The following is a 17,926-nucleotide window of genomic DNA, read 5'->3' as shown; positions in this document are numbered from 1 at the left end:
AATAACTAATGAATGTCATCAAGCTGGTTTCTGCTGTTTAATTATGTTGTTTAGGACATGATTCTGCACAATATATGTCAAATTCAGTGTATTTTAGGAACAAATTTAAAAGTTATAGCCATTTGTTCAAAAAGTGGTTCAAAAGCTGGAGTCGAAACGTTTTTGATTCTGAGTGGAAATAACTAATGAATTTCATCAAGCAGGTTTTTGCTGTTGAAATATGTTGTTCAGGACATGATTCTGCACAATATCTCAAATTCAGTGTAATCCAGCCACAGGTTATCGCCATTCGTTCAAAAAGTGCTTATCCCACCGAGTTGAAGCTTTTTTGATTCGGAGTGGAAATAACTAATGAATTTCATCAGGCAGGGTTATGCTTTTGAAAAATGTGGTTGAGGACATGATTTTGCACAATATATGTCAAATTCAGTGTAATCCAGCCACAAGTTATAGCCATTTGTTTAAAAAGTGATTATCCCACCGAGTTGAAGCGTTTTTGATTCGGAGTTTAAATAACTAATGAATGTCATCAAGAAGCTTTCTGCTGTTGAAATATGTTGTATAGGACAATGATTATGAACAATATATGTCAAATTCCGTGTAATCCAGCCAAGAGTTTAATAGTCATAGCCATTCTTTGAAAAAGTGCTTATCTCACCGAGTTGAAGCGTTTTTTATTCGGAGTGGAAATAACTAATGAATTTCATCAAGGTGGTTTCTGCTGTTTAATTGTGTTGTTTAGGAGATGATTCTGCACAATATATGTCAAATTCAGTGTAAACCAGTAACAAATTTAAAAGTTATAGCCATTCGTTCAAAAATTGCTCATCTCACCGAGTCAAAGCATTTTTGATTCGGAGTGGAAATAACTAATGAATTTCATCAAGCTGGTTTCTGCTGTTGAAATATGTTGTTCAGGACATGATTTTGTACAATATATGTTAAATTCTGTGTAGTCCAGCCACAAGTTTAAAATTTAAAGCCATTCGTTCAAAAAGTGCTTAACTCACCGAATTGAAGCGTTTATGATTCGGAGTGGAAACAACTAATGAATATCATCAAGCTGGTTTCTGCTGTTTAAATATGTTGTTCAGGACATGATTCTGCACAATATATGTCAAATTCTGTGTAATCCAGTCTCAAATTTAAAACTTATCGCCATTCGTTCAAAAAGTGGTTATCTCACCGAGTTGAAGCGTTTTTGATTCGGAGTGGAAATAACTAATGAATTTCATCAAGCAGGTTCATGCTTTTGAAATATGTTGTTGAGGACATGATTCTGCACAATATATGTCAAACTCAATGTAATCCAACCACAAGTTTAAAAGTTATCGTCATTCGTTCAAAAAGTGCTTATCCCACCGAATTGAAGCGTTTATGATTCAGGAGTGGAAATAACTGATGAATTTCATCAAGTAGGTTTCTGCTGTTGAAATATGTTTTTTAGGACATGATTCTGCACAATATATGTCAAATTCAGTGTAATCCAGCCAAGAGTTTAAAAGTTATAGCCATTCATTGAACAAGAGCTTATCTCACTGAGTTGAAGCGTTTATGATTCGGAGTGGAAATAACTAATGAATTTCATCAAGCAGGTTTATGATTTTGAAATATGTTGTTGTTGACATGATTCTGCACAATATATGTCAAATTCAATGTAATCCAGCCACAAGTTTAAAAGTTATCGCCATTCTTTCAAAAAGTGCTTATCTAATCGAGTTGAAGCGTTTTTGATTCGGAGTGAAAATAACTAATGAATGTCATCAAGAAGGTTTCTGCTGTTGAAATATGTTGTTTAGGACATGATTCTGCACAATATATGTCAAATTCAATGTAATCCATCCAAGAGTTTAAAAGTTATAGCCATTCATTGAACAAGTGCTTATCTCACCGAGTTGAAGCGTTTTTGATTCGGAGTGGAAATAACTAATGAATTTCATCAAGCTGGTTTCTGCTGTTGAAATATGTTGATCAGGACATGATTTTGCACAATATATGTCAAATTCTTTGTAATCCAGCCACAAGTTATAACCATTCGTTCAAAAAGTGCTTATCTCATCGAATTGAAGCGTTTATGATTCGGAGTGGAAATAAGTAAGGAATTTCATCAAGCAGGTTTATGCTCTTGAAATATGTTGTTGAGGACATGATTCTGCCCAATATAGGTAAAATTCAGTGTAATCCAACTACAAGTTTAAAAGTTATCGCCATTCGTTCAAAATGTGCTTATCCCACCGAGTTGAAGCGTTTTTGATTCGGAGTGAAAATAATTAATGAATGTCGTCAAGCTGGTTTCTGCTGTTGAAATATGTTGTTAAGGACATGGTTCTGCACAATATATGTCAAATTCTGTGTAATCCAGCCACAAGTTTAAAAGTTATAGCCATTCATTCAAAAATTGCTTATCTCACCGAGATAAAGCATTTTTGATACGGAATGGAAATAACTAATGAATTTCATCAAGCTGGTTTCTGCTGTTGAAATGTGAAGTTCAGGACATGATTCTGCACAATATATGTCAAATTCTGTGTAATCCAGCCTCAAGTTTAAAAGTTTTCGCAATTCGTTCAAAAAGTGTTTATCCCACCGAATTGAAGCGTTTATGATTCTGAGTGGAAATAACTAATGAATTTCATCAAGCAGGTTCATGCTTTTGAAATATGTTGTTGAGGACATGATTCTGCACAATATATGTCAAACTCAATGTTATCAAACCACAAGTTTAAAAGTTATCATCATTCGTTCAAAAAGTGCTTATCCCACCGAATTGAAGAGTTTATGATTCAGGATTGGAAATAACTGATGAATTTCGTCAAGCTGGTTTCTGCTGTTTAATTATGTTGTTCAGGACATGATTCTGCAAAATATATGTCAATTTCTTTGTAATCCAGCCACAAGTTTAAAAGTTATAGCCATTCATTGAACAAGAGCTTATCTCACCGAGTTGAAGCGTTTATGATTCGGAGTGGATATAACTAATGAATTTCATCAAGCAGGTTTATGATTTTGAAATATTTTGTTGTTGACATGATTCTGCACAATATATGTCAAATTCCATGGAATCCAGCCACAAGTTTAAAAGTTATCGCCATTCTTTCAAAAAGTGCTTATCTAATTGAGTTGAAGCGTTTTTGATTCGGAGTGAAAATAACTAATGAATGTCATCAAGAAGCTTTCTGCTGTTGAAATATGTTGTTTACGACATGATTCTGCACAATATATGTCAAATTCAGTGTAATCCATCCAAGAGTTTAAAAGTTATAGCCATTCATTGAACAAGTGCTTGTCTCACCGAGTTGAAGCGTATTTGATTCGGAGTGGAAATGACTAATGAATTTCATCAAGCAGGTTTTTGCTGTTGAAATATGTTGTTTAGGACATGAATCTGCATAATATATGTCATATTCAGTGTAATCTAGCCACAAGTTTAAAAGTTATAGCCATTTGTTCAAAAAGTGGTTATCTCACCGAGTTGAAGCGTTTTTGATTCGGAGTGAAAATAACTAATGAATTTCATCAAGCTGGTTTCTGCTGTTGAAATATGTTGTTTAGGACATGATTCTGCACAGTATATGTAAAAAATTCTGTGTAATCTAGCCACAAGTTGAAAAGTTATAGCCTTTCGTTCAAATATTGCTTATCTCACCGAGATGAAGTGATTTTTTATTCGGAGTGGAAAGAACTAATGAATTTCATCAAGCTGGTTTCTGCTGTTTAAATATGTTGTTCAGGACATGATTCTGCACAATATATGTCAAATTCTGTGTAATCCAGCCTCAAGTTTAAAAGTTATCGCCATTCGTTCAAAAAGTGGTTATCTCACCGAGTTGAAGCGTTTTTGATTCGGAGTGGAAATAAATAATGAATTTCATTGAGCAGGTTCATGCTTTTGAAACATGTTGTTGAGGACATGATTCTGCACAATATATGTCAAACTCAATGTAATCCAACCACAAGTTTAAAAGTTATCGTCATTCGTTCAAAAAGTGCTCATCCCACCGAATTGAAGCGTTTATGATTCAGGATTGGAAATAACTGATGAATTTCATCAAGCAGGTTTCTGCTGTTGAAATATGTTTTTTAGGACATGATTCTGAACAATATATTTCAAATTCAGTGTAATCCAGCCAAGAGTTTAAAAGTTATCGCCATTCATTGAACAAGAGCTTATCTCACCGAGTTGAAGCGTTTATGATTCGGAGTGGAAATAACTAATGAATTTCATCAAGCAGGTTTATGATTTTGAAATATGTTGTTGTTGACATGATTCTGCACAATATATGTCAAATTCAATGTAATCCAGCCACAAGTTTAAAAGTTACCGCCATTCTTTCAAAAAGTGCTTATCTAATCGAGTTGAAGCGTTTTTGATTCGGAGTGAAAATAACTAATGAATGTCATCAAGAAGCTTTCTGCTGTTGAAATATGTTGTTTAGGACATGATTCTGCACTATATATGTCAAATTCAGTGTAATCCATCCAAGAGTTTAAAAGTTATAGCCATTCATTGAACAAGTGCTTATCTCACCGAGTTGAAGCGTTTTTGATTCGGAGTGGAAATAACTAATGAATTTCATCAAGCAGGTTTCTGCTGTTGAAATATGTTGATCAGGACATGATTCTGCACAATATATGTCAAATTCTGTGTAATCCAGCCACAAGTTATAACCATTCGTTCAAAAAGTGCTTATCTCACCGAATTGAAGCGTTTATGATTCGGAGTGGAAATAACTAATGAATTTCATCAAGCAGGTTCATGCTTTTGAAATATGTTGTTGAGGACATGATTCTGCACAATATATGTCAAACTCAATGTAATCAAACCACAAGTTTAAAAGTTATCGTCATTCGTTCAAAAAGTGCTTATCCCACCGAATTGAAGCGTTTATGATTCAGGATTGGAAATAACTGATGAATTTCGTCAAGCTGGTTTCTGCTGTTTAATTATGTTGTTCAGGACATGATTCTGCAAAATATATGTCAATTTCTGTGTAATCCAGCCACAAGTTTAAAAGTTATAGCCATTCATTGAACAAGAGCTTATCTCACCGAGTTGAAGCGTTTATGATTCGGAGTGGATATAACTAATGAATTTCATCAAGCAGGTTTATGATTTTGAAATATGTTGTTGTTGACATGATTCTGCACAATATATGTCAAATTCAATGGAATCCAGCCACAAGTTTAAAAGTTATCGCCATTCTTTCAAAAAGTGCTTATCTAATTGAGTTGAAGCGTTTTTGATTCGGAGTGAAAATAACTAATGAATGTCATCAAGAAGCTTTCTGCTGTTGAAATATGTTGTTTACGACATGATTCTGCACAATATATGTCAAATTCAGTGTAATCCATCCAAGAGTTTAAAAGTTATAGCCATTCATTGAACAAGTGCTTGTCTCACCGAGTTGAAGCGTATTTGATTCGGAGTGGAAATGACTAATGAATTTCATCAAGCAGGGTTTTGCTGTTGAAATATGTTGTTTAGGACATGAATCTGCATAATATATGTCAAATTCAGTGTAATCTAGCCACAAGTTTAAAAGTTATAGCCATTTGTTCAAAAAGTGGTTATCTCACCGAGTTGAAGCGTTTTTGATTCGGAGTGAAAATAACTAATGAATTTCATCAAGCTGGTTTCTGCTGTTGAAATATGTTGTTTACGACATGATTCTGCACAATATATGTAAAAAATGCTGTGTAATCTAGCCACAAGTTGAAAAGTTATAGCCTTTCGTTCAAATATTGCTTATCTCACCGAGATGAAGTGATTTTTTATTCGGAGTGGAAAGAACTAATGAATTTCATCAAGCTGGTTTCTGCTGTTTAAATATGTTGTTCAGGACATGATTCTGCACAATATATGTCAAATTCTGTGTCATCCAGCCTCAAGTTTAAAAGTTATCGCCATTCGTTCAAAAAGTGGTTATCTCACCGAGTTGAAGCGTTTTTGATTCGGAGTGGAAATAACTAATGAATTTCATTGAGCAGGTTCATGCTTTTGAAACATGTTGTTGAGGACATGATTCTGCACAATATATGTCAAACTCAATGTAATCCAACCACAAGTTTAAAAGATATCGTCATTCGTTCAAAAAGTGCTCATCCCACCGAATTGAAGGGTTTATGATTCAGGATTGGAAATAACTGATGAATTTCATCAAGCAGGTTTCTGCTGTTGAAATAAGTTTTTTAGGACATGATTCTGAACAATATATTTCAAATTCAGTGTAATCCAGCCAAGAGTTTAAAAGTTATAGCCATTCATTGAACAAGAGCTTATCTCACCGAGTTGAAGCGTTTATGATTCGGAGTGGAAATAACTAATGAATTTCATCAAGCAGGTTTATGATTTTGAAATATGTTGTTGTTGACATGAGTCTGCACAATATATGTCAAATTCAATGTAATCCAGCCACAAGTTTAAAAGTTATCGCCATTCTTTCAAAAAGTGCTTATCTAATCGAGTTGAAGCGTTTTTGATTCGGAGTGAAAATAACTAATGAATGTCATCAAGAAGGTTTCTGCTGTTGAAATATGTTGTTTAGGACATGATTTTGCACAATATATGTCAAATTCAGTGTAATCCATCCAAGAGTTTAAAAGTTATAGCCATTCATTGAACAAGTGCTTTTCTCACCGAGTTGAAGCGTTTTTGATTCGGAGTGCAAATAACTAATGAATTTCATCAAGCTGGTTTCTGCTGTTGAAATATGTTGATCAGGACATGATTCTGCACAATATATGTCAAATTCTTTGTAATCCAGCCACAAGTTATAACCATTCGTTCAAAAAGTGCTTATCTCATCGAATTGAAGCGTTTATGATTCGGAGTGGAAATAAGTAAGGAATTTCATCAAGCAGGTTTATGCTCTTGAAATATGTTGTTGAGGACATGATTCTGCCCAATATAGGTAAAATTCAGTGTAATCCAACTACAAGTTTAAAAGTTATCGCCATTCGTTCAAAATGTGCTTATCCCACCGAGTTGAAGCGTTTTTGATTCGAGTGAAAATAACTAATGAATGTCGTCAAGCTGGTTTCTGCTGTTGAAATATGTTGTTAAGGACATGGTTTTGCACAATATATGTCAAATTCTGTGTAATCCAGCCACAAGTTTAAAAGTTATAGCCATTCGTTCAAAAATTGCTTATCTCACCGAGATAAAGCATTTTTGATACGGAATGGAAATAACTAATGAATTTCATCAAGCTGGTTTCTGCTGTTGAAATGTGAAGTTCAGGACATGATTCTGCACAATATATGTCAAATTCTGTGTAATCCAGCCTCAAGTTTAAAAGTTTTCGCAATTCGTTCAAAAAGTGTTTATCCCACCGAATTGAAGCGTTTATGATTCTGAGTGGAAATAACTAATGAATTTCATCAAGCAGGTTCATGCTTTTGAAATATGTTGTTGAGGACATGATTCTGCACAATATATGTCAAACTCAATGTAATCAAACCACAAGTTTAAAAGTTATCATCATTCGTTCAAAAAGTGCTTATCCCACCGAATTGAAGAGTTTATGATTCAGGATTGGAAATAACTGATGAATTTCGTCAAGCTGGTTTCTGCTGTTTAATTATGTTGTTCAGGACATGATTCTGCAAAATATATGTCAATTTCTGTGTAATCCAGCCACAAGTTTAAAAGTTATAGCCATTCATTGAACAAGAGCTTATCTCACCGAGTTGAAGCGTTTATGATTCGGAGTGGATATAACTAATGAATTTCATCAAGCAGGTTTATGATTTTGAAATATGTTGTTGTTGACATGATTCTGCACAATATATGTCAAATTCAATGGAATCCAGCCACAAGTTTAAAAGTTATCGCCATTCTTTCAAAAAGTGCTTATCTAATTGAGTTGAAGCGTTTTTGATTCGGAGTGAAAATAACTAATGAATGTCATCAAGAAGCTTTCTGCTGTTGAAATATGTTGTTTAGGACATGATTCTGCACAATATATGTCAAATTCAGTGTAATCCATCCAAGAGTTTAAAAGTTATAGCCATTCATTGAACAAGTGCTTGTCTCACCGAGTTGAAGCGTATTTGATTCGGAGTGGAAATGACTAATGAATTTCATCAAGCAGGTTTTTGCTGTTGAAATATGTTGTTTAGGACATGAATCTGCATAATATATGTCATATTCAGTGTAATCTAGCCACAAGTTTAAAAGTTATAGCCATTTGTTCAAAAAGTGGTTATCTCACCGAGTTGAAGCGTTTTTGATTCGGAGTGAAAATAACTAATGAATTTCATCAAGCTGGTTTCTGCTGTTGAAATATGTTGTTTAGGACATGATTCTGCACAATATATGTAAAAAATTCTGTGTAATCTAGCCACAAGTTGAAAAGTTATAGCCTTTCGTTCAAAAATTGCTTATCTCACCGAGATGAAGTGATTTTTTATTCGGAGTGGAAAGAACTAATGAATTTCATCAAGCTGGTTTCTGCTGTTTAAATATGTTGTTCAGGACATGATTCTGCACAATATATGTCAAATTCTGTGTAATCCAGCCTCAAGTTTAAAAGTTTTCGCAATTCGTTCAAAAAGTGGTTATCTCACCGAGTTGAAGCGTTTTTGATTCGGAGTGGAAATAACTAATGAATTTCATCAAGCAGGTTTATGATTTTGAAATATGTTGTTGTTGACATGATTCTGCACAATATATGTCAAATTCAATGTAATCCAGCCACAAGTTTAAAAGTTACCGCCATTCTTTCAAAAAGTGCTTATCTAATCGAGTTGAAGCGTTTTTGATTCGGAGTGAAAATAACTAATGAATGTCATCAAGAAGCTTTCTGCTGTTGAAATATGTTGTTTAGGACATGATTCTGCACAATATATGTCAAATTCAGTGTAATCCATCCAAGAGTTTAAAAGTTATAGCCATTCATTGAACAAGTGCTTATCTCACCGAGTTGAAGCGTTTTTGATTCGGAGTGGAAATAACTAATGAATTTCATCAAGCAGGTTTCTGCTGTTGAAATATGTTGATCAGGACATGATTCTGCACAATATATGTCAAATTCTGTGTAATCCAGCCACAAGTTATAACCATTCGTTCAAAAAGTGCTTATCTCACCGAATTGAAGCGTTTATGATTCGGAGTGGAAATAACTAATGAATTTCATCAAGCAGGTTCATGCTTTTGAAATATGTTGTTGAGGACATGATTCTGCACAATATATGTCAAACTCAATGTAATCAAACCACAAGTTTAAAAGTTATCGTCATTCGTTAAAAAAGTGCTTATCCCACCGAATTGAAGCGTTTATGATTCAGGATTGGAAATAACTGATGAATTTCGTCAAGCTGGTTTCTGCTGTTTAATTATGTTGTTCAGGACATGATTCTGCAAAATATATGTCAATTTCTGTGTAATCCAGCCACAAGTTTAAAAGTTATAGCCATTCATTGAACAAGAGCTTATCTCACCGAGTTGAAGCGTTTATGATTCGGAGTGGATATAACTAATGAATTTCATCAAGCAGGTTTATGATTTTGAAATATGTTGTTGTTGACATGATTCTGCACAATATATGTCAAATTCAATGGAATCCAGCCACAAGTTTAAAAGTTATCGCCATTCTTTCAAAAAGTGCTTATCTAATTGAGTTGAAGCGTTTTTGATTCGGAGTGAAAATAACTAATGAATGTCATCAAGAAGCTTTCTGCTGTTGAAATATGTTGTTTACGACATGATTCTGCACAATATATGTCAAATTCAGTGTAATCCATCCAAGAGTTTAAAAGTTATAGCCATTCATTGAACAAGTGCTTGTCTCACCGAGTTGAAGCGTATTTGATTCGGAGTGGAAATGACTAATGAATTTCATCAAGCAGGGTTTTGCTGTTGAAATATGTTGTTTAGGACATGAATCTGCATAATATATGTCAAATTCAGTGTAATCTAGCCACAAGTTTAAAAGTTATAGCCATTTGTTCAAAAAGTGGTTATCTCACCGAGTTGAAGCGTTTTTGATTCGGAGTGAAAATAACTAATGTATTTCATCAAGCTGGTTTCTGCTGTTGAAATATGTTGTTTAGGACATGATTCTGCACAATATATGTAAAAAATGCTGTGTTATCTAGCCACAAGTTGAAAAGTTATAGCCTTTCGTTCAAATATTGCTTATCTCACCGAGATGAAGTGATTTTTTATTCGGAGTGGAAATAACTAATGAATTTCATCAAGCAGGTTTATGATTTTGAAATATGTTGTTGTTGACATGATTCTGCACAATATATGTCAAATTCAATGTAATCCAGCCACAAGTTTAAAAGTTACCGCCATTCTTTCAAAAAGTGCTTATCTAATCGAGTTGAAGCGTTTTTGATTCGGAGTGAAAATAACTAATGAATGTCATCAAGAAGCTTTCTGCTGTTGAAATATGTTGTTTAGGACATGATTCTGCACAATATATGTCAAATTCAGTGTAATCCATCCAAGAGTTTAAAAGTTATAGCCATTCATTGAACAAGTGCTTGTCTCACCGAGTTGAAGCGTATTTGATTCGGAGTGGAAATGACTAATGAATTTCATCAAGCAGGGTTTTGCTGTTGAAATATGTTGTTTAGGACATGAATCTGCATAATATATGTCAAATTCAGTGTAATCTAGCCACAAGTTTAAAAGTTATAGCCATTTGTTCAAAAAGTGGTTATCTCACCGAGTTGAAGCGTTTTTGATTCGGAGTGAAAATAACTAATGTATTTCATCAAGCTGGTTTCTGCTGTTGAAATATGTTGTTTAGGACATGATTCTGCACAATATATGTAAAAAATGCTGTGTAATCTAGCCACAAGTTGAAAAGTTATAGCCTTTCGTTCAAATATTGCTTATCTCACCGAGATGAAGTGATTTTTTATTCGGAGTGGAAATAACTAATGAATTTCATCAAGCAGGTTTATGATTTTGAAATATGTTGTTGTTGACATGATTCTTCACAATATATGTCAAATTCAATGTAATCCAGCCACATGTTTAAAAGTTACCGCCATTCTTTCAAAAAGTGCTTATCTAATCGAGTTGAAGCGTTTTTGATTCGGAGTGAAAATAACTAATGAATGTCATCAAGAAGCTTTCTGCTGTTGAAATATGTTGTTTAGGACATGATTCTGCACAATATATGTCAAATTCAGTGTAATCCATCCAAGAGTTTAAAAGTTATAGCCATTCATTGAACAAGTGCTTATCTCACCGAGTTGAAGCGTTTTTGATTCGGAGTGGAAATAACTAATGAATTTCATCAAGCAGGTTTATGATTTTGAAATATGTTGTTGAGGACATGATTCTGCCCAATATAGGTAAAATTCAGTGTAATCCAACTACAAGTTTAAAAGTTATCGCCATTCGTTCAAAATGTGCTTATCCCACCGAGTTGAAGCGTTTTTGATTCGAGTGAAAATAACTAATGAATGTCGTCAAGCTGGTTTCTGCTGTTGAAATATGTTGTTAAGGACATGGTTCTGCACAATATATGTCAAATTCTGTGTAATCCAGCCACAAGTTTAAAAGTTATAGCCATTCGTTCAAAAATTGCTTATCTCACCGAGATAAAGCATTTTTGATACAGAATGGAAATAACTAATGAATTTCATCAAGCTGGTTTCTGCTGTTGAAATGTGAAGTTAGGGACATGATTCTGCACAATATATGTCAAATTCTGTGTAATCCAGCCTCAAGTTTAAAAGTTTTCGCAATTCGTTCAAAAAGTGTTTATCCCACCGAATTGAAGCGTTTATGATTCTGAGTGGAAAAAACTAATGCATTTCATCAAGCAGGTTCATGCTTTTGAAATATGTTGTTGAGGACATGATTCTGCACAATATATGTCAAACTCAATGTAATCAAACCACAAGTTTAAAAGTTATCATCATTCGTTCAAAAAGTGCTTATCCCACCGAATTGAAGAGTTTATGATTCAGGATTGGAAATAACTGATGAATTTCGTCAAGCTGGTTTCTGCTGTTTAATTATGTTGTTCAGGACATGATTCTGCAAAATATATGTCAATTTCTGTGTAATCCAGCCACAAGTTTAAAAGTTATAGCCATTCATTGAACAAGAGCTTATCTCACCGAGTTGAAGCGTTTATGATTCGGAGTGGATATAACTAATGAATTTCAACAAGCAGGTTTATGATTTTGAAATATGTTGTTGTTGACATGATTCTGCACAATATATGTCAAATTCAATGGAATCCAGCCACAAGTTTAAAAGTTATCGCCATTCTTTCAAAAAGTGCTTATCTAATTGAGTTGAAGCGTTTTTGATTCGGAGTGAAAATAACTAATGAATGTCATCAAGAAGCTTTCTGCTGTTGAAATATGTTGTTTACGACATGATTCTGCACAATATATGTCAAATTCAGTGTAATCCATCCAAGAGTTTAAAAGTTATAGCCATTCATTGACAAGTGCTTGTCTCACCGAGTTGAAGCGTATTTGATTCGGAGTGGAAATGACTAATGAATTTCATCAAGCAGGTTTTTGCTGTTGAAATATGTTGTTTAGGACATGAATCTGCATAATATATGTCATATTCAGTGTAATCTAGCCACAAGTTTAAAAGTTATAGCCATTTGTTCAAAAAGTGGTTATCTCACCGAGTTGAAGCGTTTTTGATTCGGAGTGAAAATAACTAATGAATTTCATCAAGCTGGTTTCTGCTGTTGAAATATGTTGTTTAGGACATGATTCTGCACAATATATGTAAAAAATTCTGTGTAATCTAGCCACAAGTTGAAAAGTTATAGCCTTTCGTTCAAAAATTGCTTATCTCACCGAGATGAAGTGATTTTTTATTCGGAGTGGAAAGAACTAATGAATTTCATCAAGCTGGTTTCTGCTGTTTAAATATGTTGTTCAGGACATGATTCTGCACAATATATGTCAAATTCTGTGTAATCCAGCCTCAAGTTTAAAAGTTATCGCCATTCGTTCAAAAAGTGGTTATCTCACCGAGTTGAAGCGTTTTTGATTCGGAGTGGAAATAACTAATGAATTTCATTGAGCAGGTTCATGCTTTTGAAACATATTGTTGAGGACATGATTCTGCACAATATATGTCAAACTCAATGTAATCCAACCACAAGTTTAAAAGTTATCGTCATTCGTTCAAAAAGTCCTCATCCCACCGAATTGAAGCGTTTATGATTCAGGATTGGAAATAACTGATGAATTTCATCAAGCAGGTTTCTGCTGTTGATATATGTTTTTTAGGACATGATTCTGAACAATATATTTCAAATTCAGTGTAATCCAGCCAAGAGTTTAAAAGTTATCGCCATTCATTGAACAAGACCTTATCTCACCGAGTTGAAGCGTTTATGATTCGGAGTGGAAATAACTAATGAATTTCATCAAGCAGGTTTATGATTTTGAAATATGTTGTTGTTGACATGATTCTGCACAATATATGTCAAATTCAATGTAATCCAGCCACAAGTTTAAAAGTTACCGCCATTCTTTCAAAAAGTGCTTATCTAATCTAGTTGAAGCGTTTTTGATTCGGAGTGAAAATAACTAATGAATGTCATCAAGAAGCTTTCTGCTGTTGAAATATGTTGTTTAGGACATGATTCTGCACAATATATGTCAAATTCAGTGTAATCCATCCAAGAGTTTAAAAGTTATAGCCATTCATTGAACAAGTGCTTATCTCACCGAGTTGAAGCGTTTTTGATTCGGAGTGGAAATAACTAATGAATTTCATCATGCAGGTTTCTGCTGTTGAAATATGTTGATCAGGACATGATTCTGCACAATATATGTCAAATTCTGTGTAATCCAGCCACAAGTTATAACCATTCGTTCAAAAAGTGCTTATCTCACCGAATTGAAGCGTTTATGATTCGGAGTGGAAATAACTAATGAATTTCATCAAGCAGGTTCATGCTTTTGAAATATGTTGTTGAGGACATGATTCTGCACAATATATGTCAAACTCAATGTAATCAAACCACAAGTTTAAAAGTTATCGTCATTCGTTCAAAAAGTGCTTATCCCACCGAATTGAAGCGTTTATGATTCAGGATTGGAAATAACTGATGAATTTCGTCAAGCTGGTTTCTGCTGTTTAATTATGTTGTTCAGGACATGATTCTGCAAAATATATGTCAATTTCTGTGTAATCCAGCCACAAGTTTAAAAGTTATAGCCATTCATTGAACAAGAGCTTATCTCACCGAGTTGAAGCGTTTATGATTCGGAGTGGATAATGAATTTCATCAAGCAGGTTTATGATTTTGAAATATGTTGTTGTTGACATGATTCTGCACAATATATGTCAAATTCAATGGAATCCAGCCACAAGTTTAAAAGTTATCGCCATTCTTTCAAAAAGTGCTTATCTAATTGAGTTGAAGCGTTTTTGATTCGGAGTGAAAATAACTAATGAATGTCATCAAGAAGCTTTCTGCTGTTGAAATATGTTGTTTACGACATGATTCTGCACAATATATGTCAAATTCAGTGTAATCCATCCAAGAGTTTAAAAGTTATAGCCATTCATTGAACAAGTGCTTGTCTCACCGAGTTGAAGCGTATTTGATTCGGAGTGGAAATGACTAATGAATTTCATCAAGCAGGTTTTTGCTGTTGAAATATGTTGTTTAGGACATGAATCTGCATAATATATGTCATATTCAGTGTAATCTAGCCACAAGTTTAAAAGTTATAGCCATTTGTTCAAAAAGTGGTTATCTCACCGAGTTGAAGCGTTTTTGATTCGGAGTGAAAATAACTAATGAATTTCATCAAGCTGGTTTCTGCTGTTGAAATATGTTGTTTAGGACATGATTCTGCACAATATATGTAAAAAATTCTGTGTAATCTAGCCACAAGTTGAAAAGTTATAGCCTTTCGTTCAAAAATTGCTTATCTCACCGAGATGAAGTGATTTTTTATTCGGAGTGGAAAGAACTAATGAATTTCATCAAGCTGGTTTCTGCTGTTTAAATATGTTGTTCAGGATATGATTCTGCACAATATATGTCAAATTCTGTGTAATCCAGCCTCAAGTTTAAAAGTTATCGCCATTCGTTCAAAAAGTGGTTATCTCACCGAGTTGAAGCGTTTTTGATTCGGAGTGGAAATAACTAATGAATTTCATTGAGCAGGTTCATGCTTTTGAAACATGTTGTTGAGGACATGATTCTGCACAATATATGTCAAACTCAATGTAATCCAACCACAAGTTTAAAAGTTATCGTCATTCGTTCAAAAAGTCCTCATCCCACCGAATTGAAGCGTTTATGATTCAGGATTGGAAATAACTGATGAATTTCGTCAAGCTGGTTTCTGCTGTTTAATTATGTTGTTCAGGACATGATTCTGCAAAATATATGTCAATTTCTGTGTAATCCAGCCACAAGTTTAAAAGTTATAGCCATTCATTGAACAAGAGCTTATCTCACCGAGTTGAAGCGTTTATGATTCGGAGTGGATAATGAATTTCATCAAGCAGGTTTATGATTTTGAAATATGTTGTTGTTGACATGATTCTGCACAATATATGTCAAATTCAATGGAATCCAGCCACAAGTTTAAAAGTTATCGCCATTCTTTCAAAAAGTGCTTATCTAATTGAGTTGAAGCGTTTTTGATTCGGAGTGAAAATAACTAATGAATGTCATCAAGAAGCTTTCTGCTGTTGAAATATGTTGTTTACGACATGATTCTGCACAATATATGTCAAATTCAGTGTAATCCATCCAAGAGTTTAAAAGTTATAGCCATTCATTGAACAAGTGCTTGTCTCACCGAGTTGAAGCGTATTTGATTCGGAGTGGAAATGACTAATGAATTTCATCAAGCAGGTTTTTGCTGTTGAAATATGTTGTTTAGGACATGAATCTGCATAATATATGTCATATTCAGTGTAATCTAGCCACAAGTTTAAAAGTTATAGCCATTTGTTCAAAAAGTGGTTATCTCACCGAGTTGAAGCGTTTTTGATTCGGAGTGAAAATAACTAATGAATTTCATCAAGCTGGTTTCTGCTGTTGAAATATGTTGTTTAGGACATGATTCTGCACAATATATGTAAAAAATTCTGTGTAATCTAGCCACAAGTTGAAAAGTTATAGCCTTTCGTTCAAAAATTGCTTATCTCACCGAGATGAAGTGATTTTTTATTCGGAGTGGAAAGAACTAATGAATTTCATCAAGCTGGTTTCTGCTGTTTAAATATGTTGTTCAGGATATGATTCTGCACAATATATGTCAAATTCTGTGTAATCCAGCCTCAAGTTTAAAAGTTATCGCCATTCGTTCAAAAAGTGGTTATCTCACCGAGTTGAAGCGTTTTTGATTCGGAGTGGAAATAACTAATGAATTTCATTGAGCAGGTTCATGCTTTTGAAACATGTTGTTGAGGACATGATTCTGCACAATATATGTCAAACTCAATGTAATCCAACCACAAGTTTAAAAGTTATCGTCATTCGTTCAAAAAGTCCTCATCCCACCGAATTGAAGCGTTTATGATTCAGGATTGGAAATAACTGATGAATTTCATCAAGCAGGTTTCTGCTGTTGAAATATGTTTTTTAGGACATGATTCTGAACAATATATTTCAAATTCAGTGTAATCCAGCCAAGAGTTTAAAAGTTATCGCCATTCATTGAACAAGAGCTTATCTCACCGAGTTGAAGCGTTTATGATTCGGAGTGGAAATAACTAATGAATTTCATCAAGCAGGTTTATGATTTTGAAATATGTTGTTGTTGACATGATTCTGCACAATATATGTCAAATTCAATGTAATCCAGCCACAAGTTTAAAAGTTACTGCCATTCTTTCAGAAAGTGCTTATCTAATCTAGTTGAAGCGTTTTTGATTCGGAGTGAAAATAACTAATGAATGTCATCAAGAAGCTTTCTGCTGTTGAAATATGTTGTTTAGGACATGATTCTGCACAATATATGTCAAATTCAGTGTAATCCATCCAAGAGTTTAAAAGTTATAGCCATTCATTGAACAAGTGCTTATCTCACCGAGTTGAAGCGTTTTTGATTCGGAGTGGAAATAACTAATGAATTTCATCATGCAGGTTTCTGCTGTTGAAATATGTTGATCAGGACATGATTCTGCACAATATATGTCAAATTCTGTGTAATCCAGCCACAAGTTATAACCATTCGTTCAAAAAGTGCTTATCTCACCGAATTGAAGCGTTTATGATTCGGAGTGGAAATAACTAATGAATTTCATCAAGCAGGTTCATGCTTTTGAAATATGTTGTTGAGGACATGATTCTGCACAATATATGTCAAACTCAATGTAATCAAACCACAAGTTTAAAAGTTATCGTCATTCGTTCAAAAAGTGCTTATCCCACCGAATTGAAGCGTTTATGATTCAGGATTGGAAATAACTGATGAATTTCGTCAAGCTGGTTTCTGCTGTTTAATTATGTTGTTCAGGACATGATTCTGCAAAATATATGTCAATTTCTGTGTAATCCAGCCACAAGTTTAAAAGTTATAGCCATTCATTGAACAAGAGCTTATCTCACCGAGTTGAAGCGTTTATGATTCGGAGTGGATATAACTAATGAATTTCATCAAGCAGGTTTATGATTTTGAAATATGTTGTTGTTGACATGATTCTGCACAATATATGTCAAATTCAATGGAATCCAGCCACAAGTTTAAAAGTTATCGCCATTCTTTCAAAAAGTGCTTATCTAATTGAGTTGAAGCGTTTATGATTCAGGATTGGAAATAACTGATGAATTTCATCAAGCAGATTTCTGCTGTTGAAATATGTTTTTTAGGACATGATTCTGAACAATATATTTCAAATTCAGTGTAATCCAGCCAAGAGTTTAAAAGTTATAGCCATTCATTGAACAAGAGCTTATCTCACCGAGTTGAAGCGTTTATGATTCGGAGTGGAAATAACTAATGAATT

This window comes from Fistularia commersonii, chromosome 9, assembly GCF_037954325.1.
Source record: "Fistularia commersonii isolate RoL2024-O1a breed Wild chromosome 9, RoL_Fcom_v1.0, whole genome shotgun sequence".
Lineage (NCBI taxonomy): Eukaryota > Metazoa > Chordata > Actinopteri > Syngnathiformes > Fistulariidae > Fistularia > Fistularia commersonii.
This window is presented reverse-complemented; position numbering follows the sequence as displayed.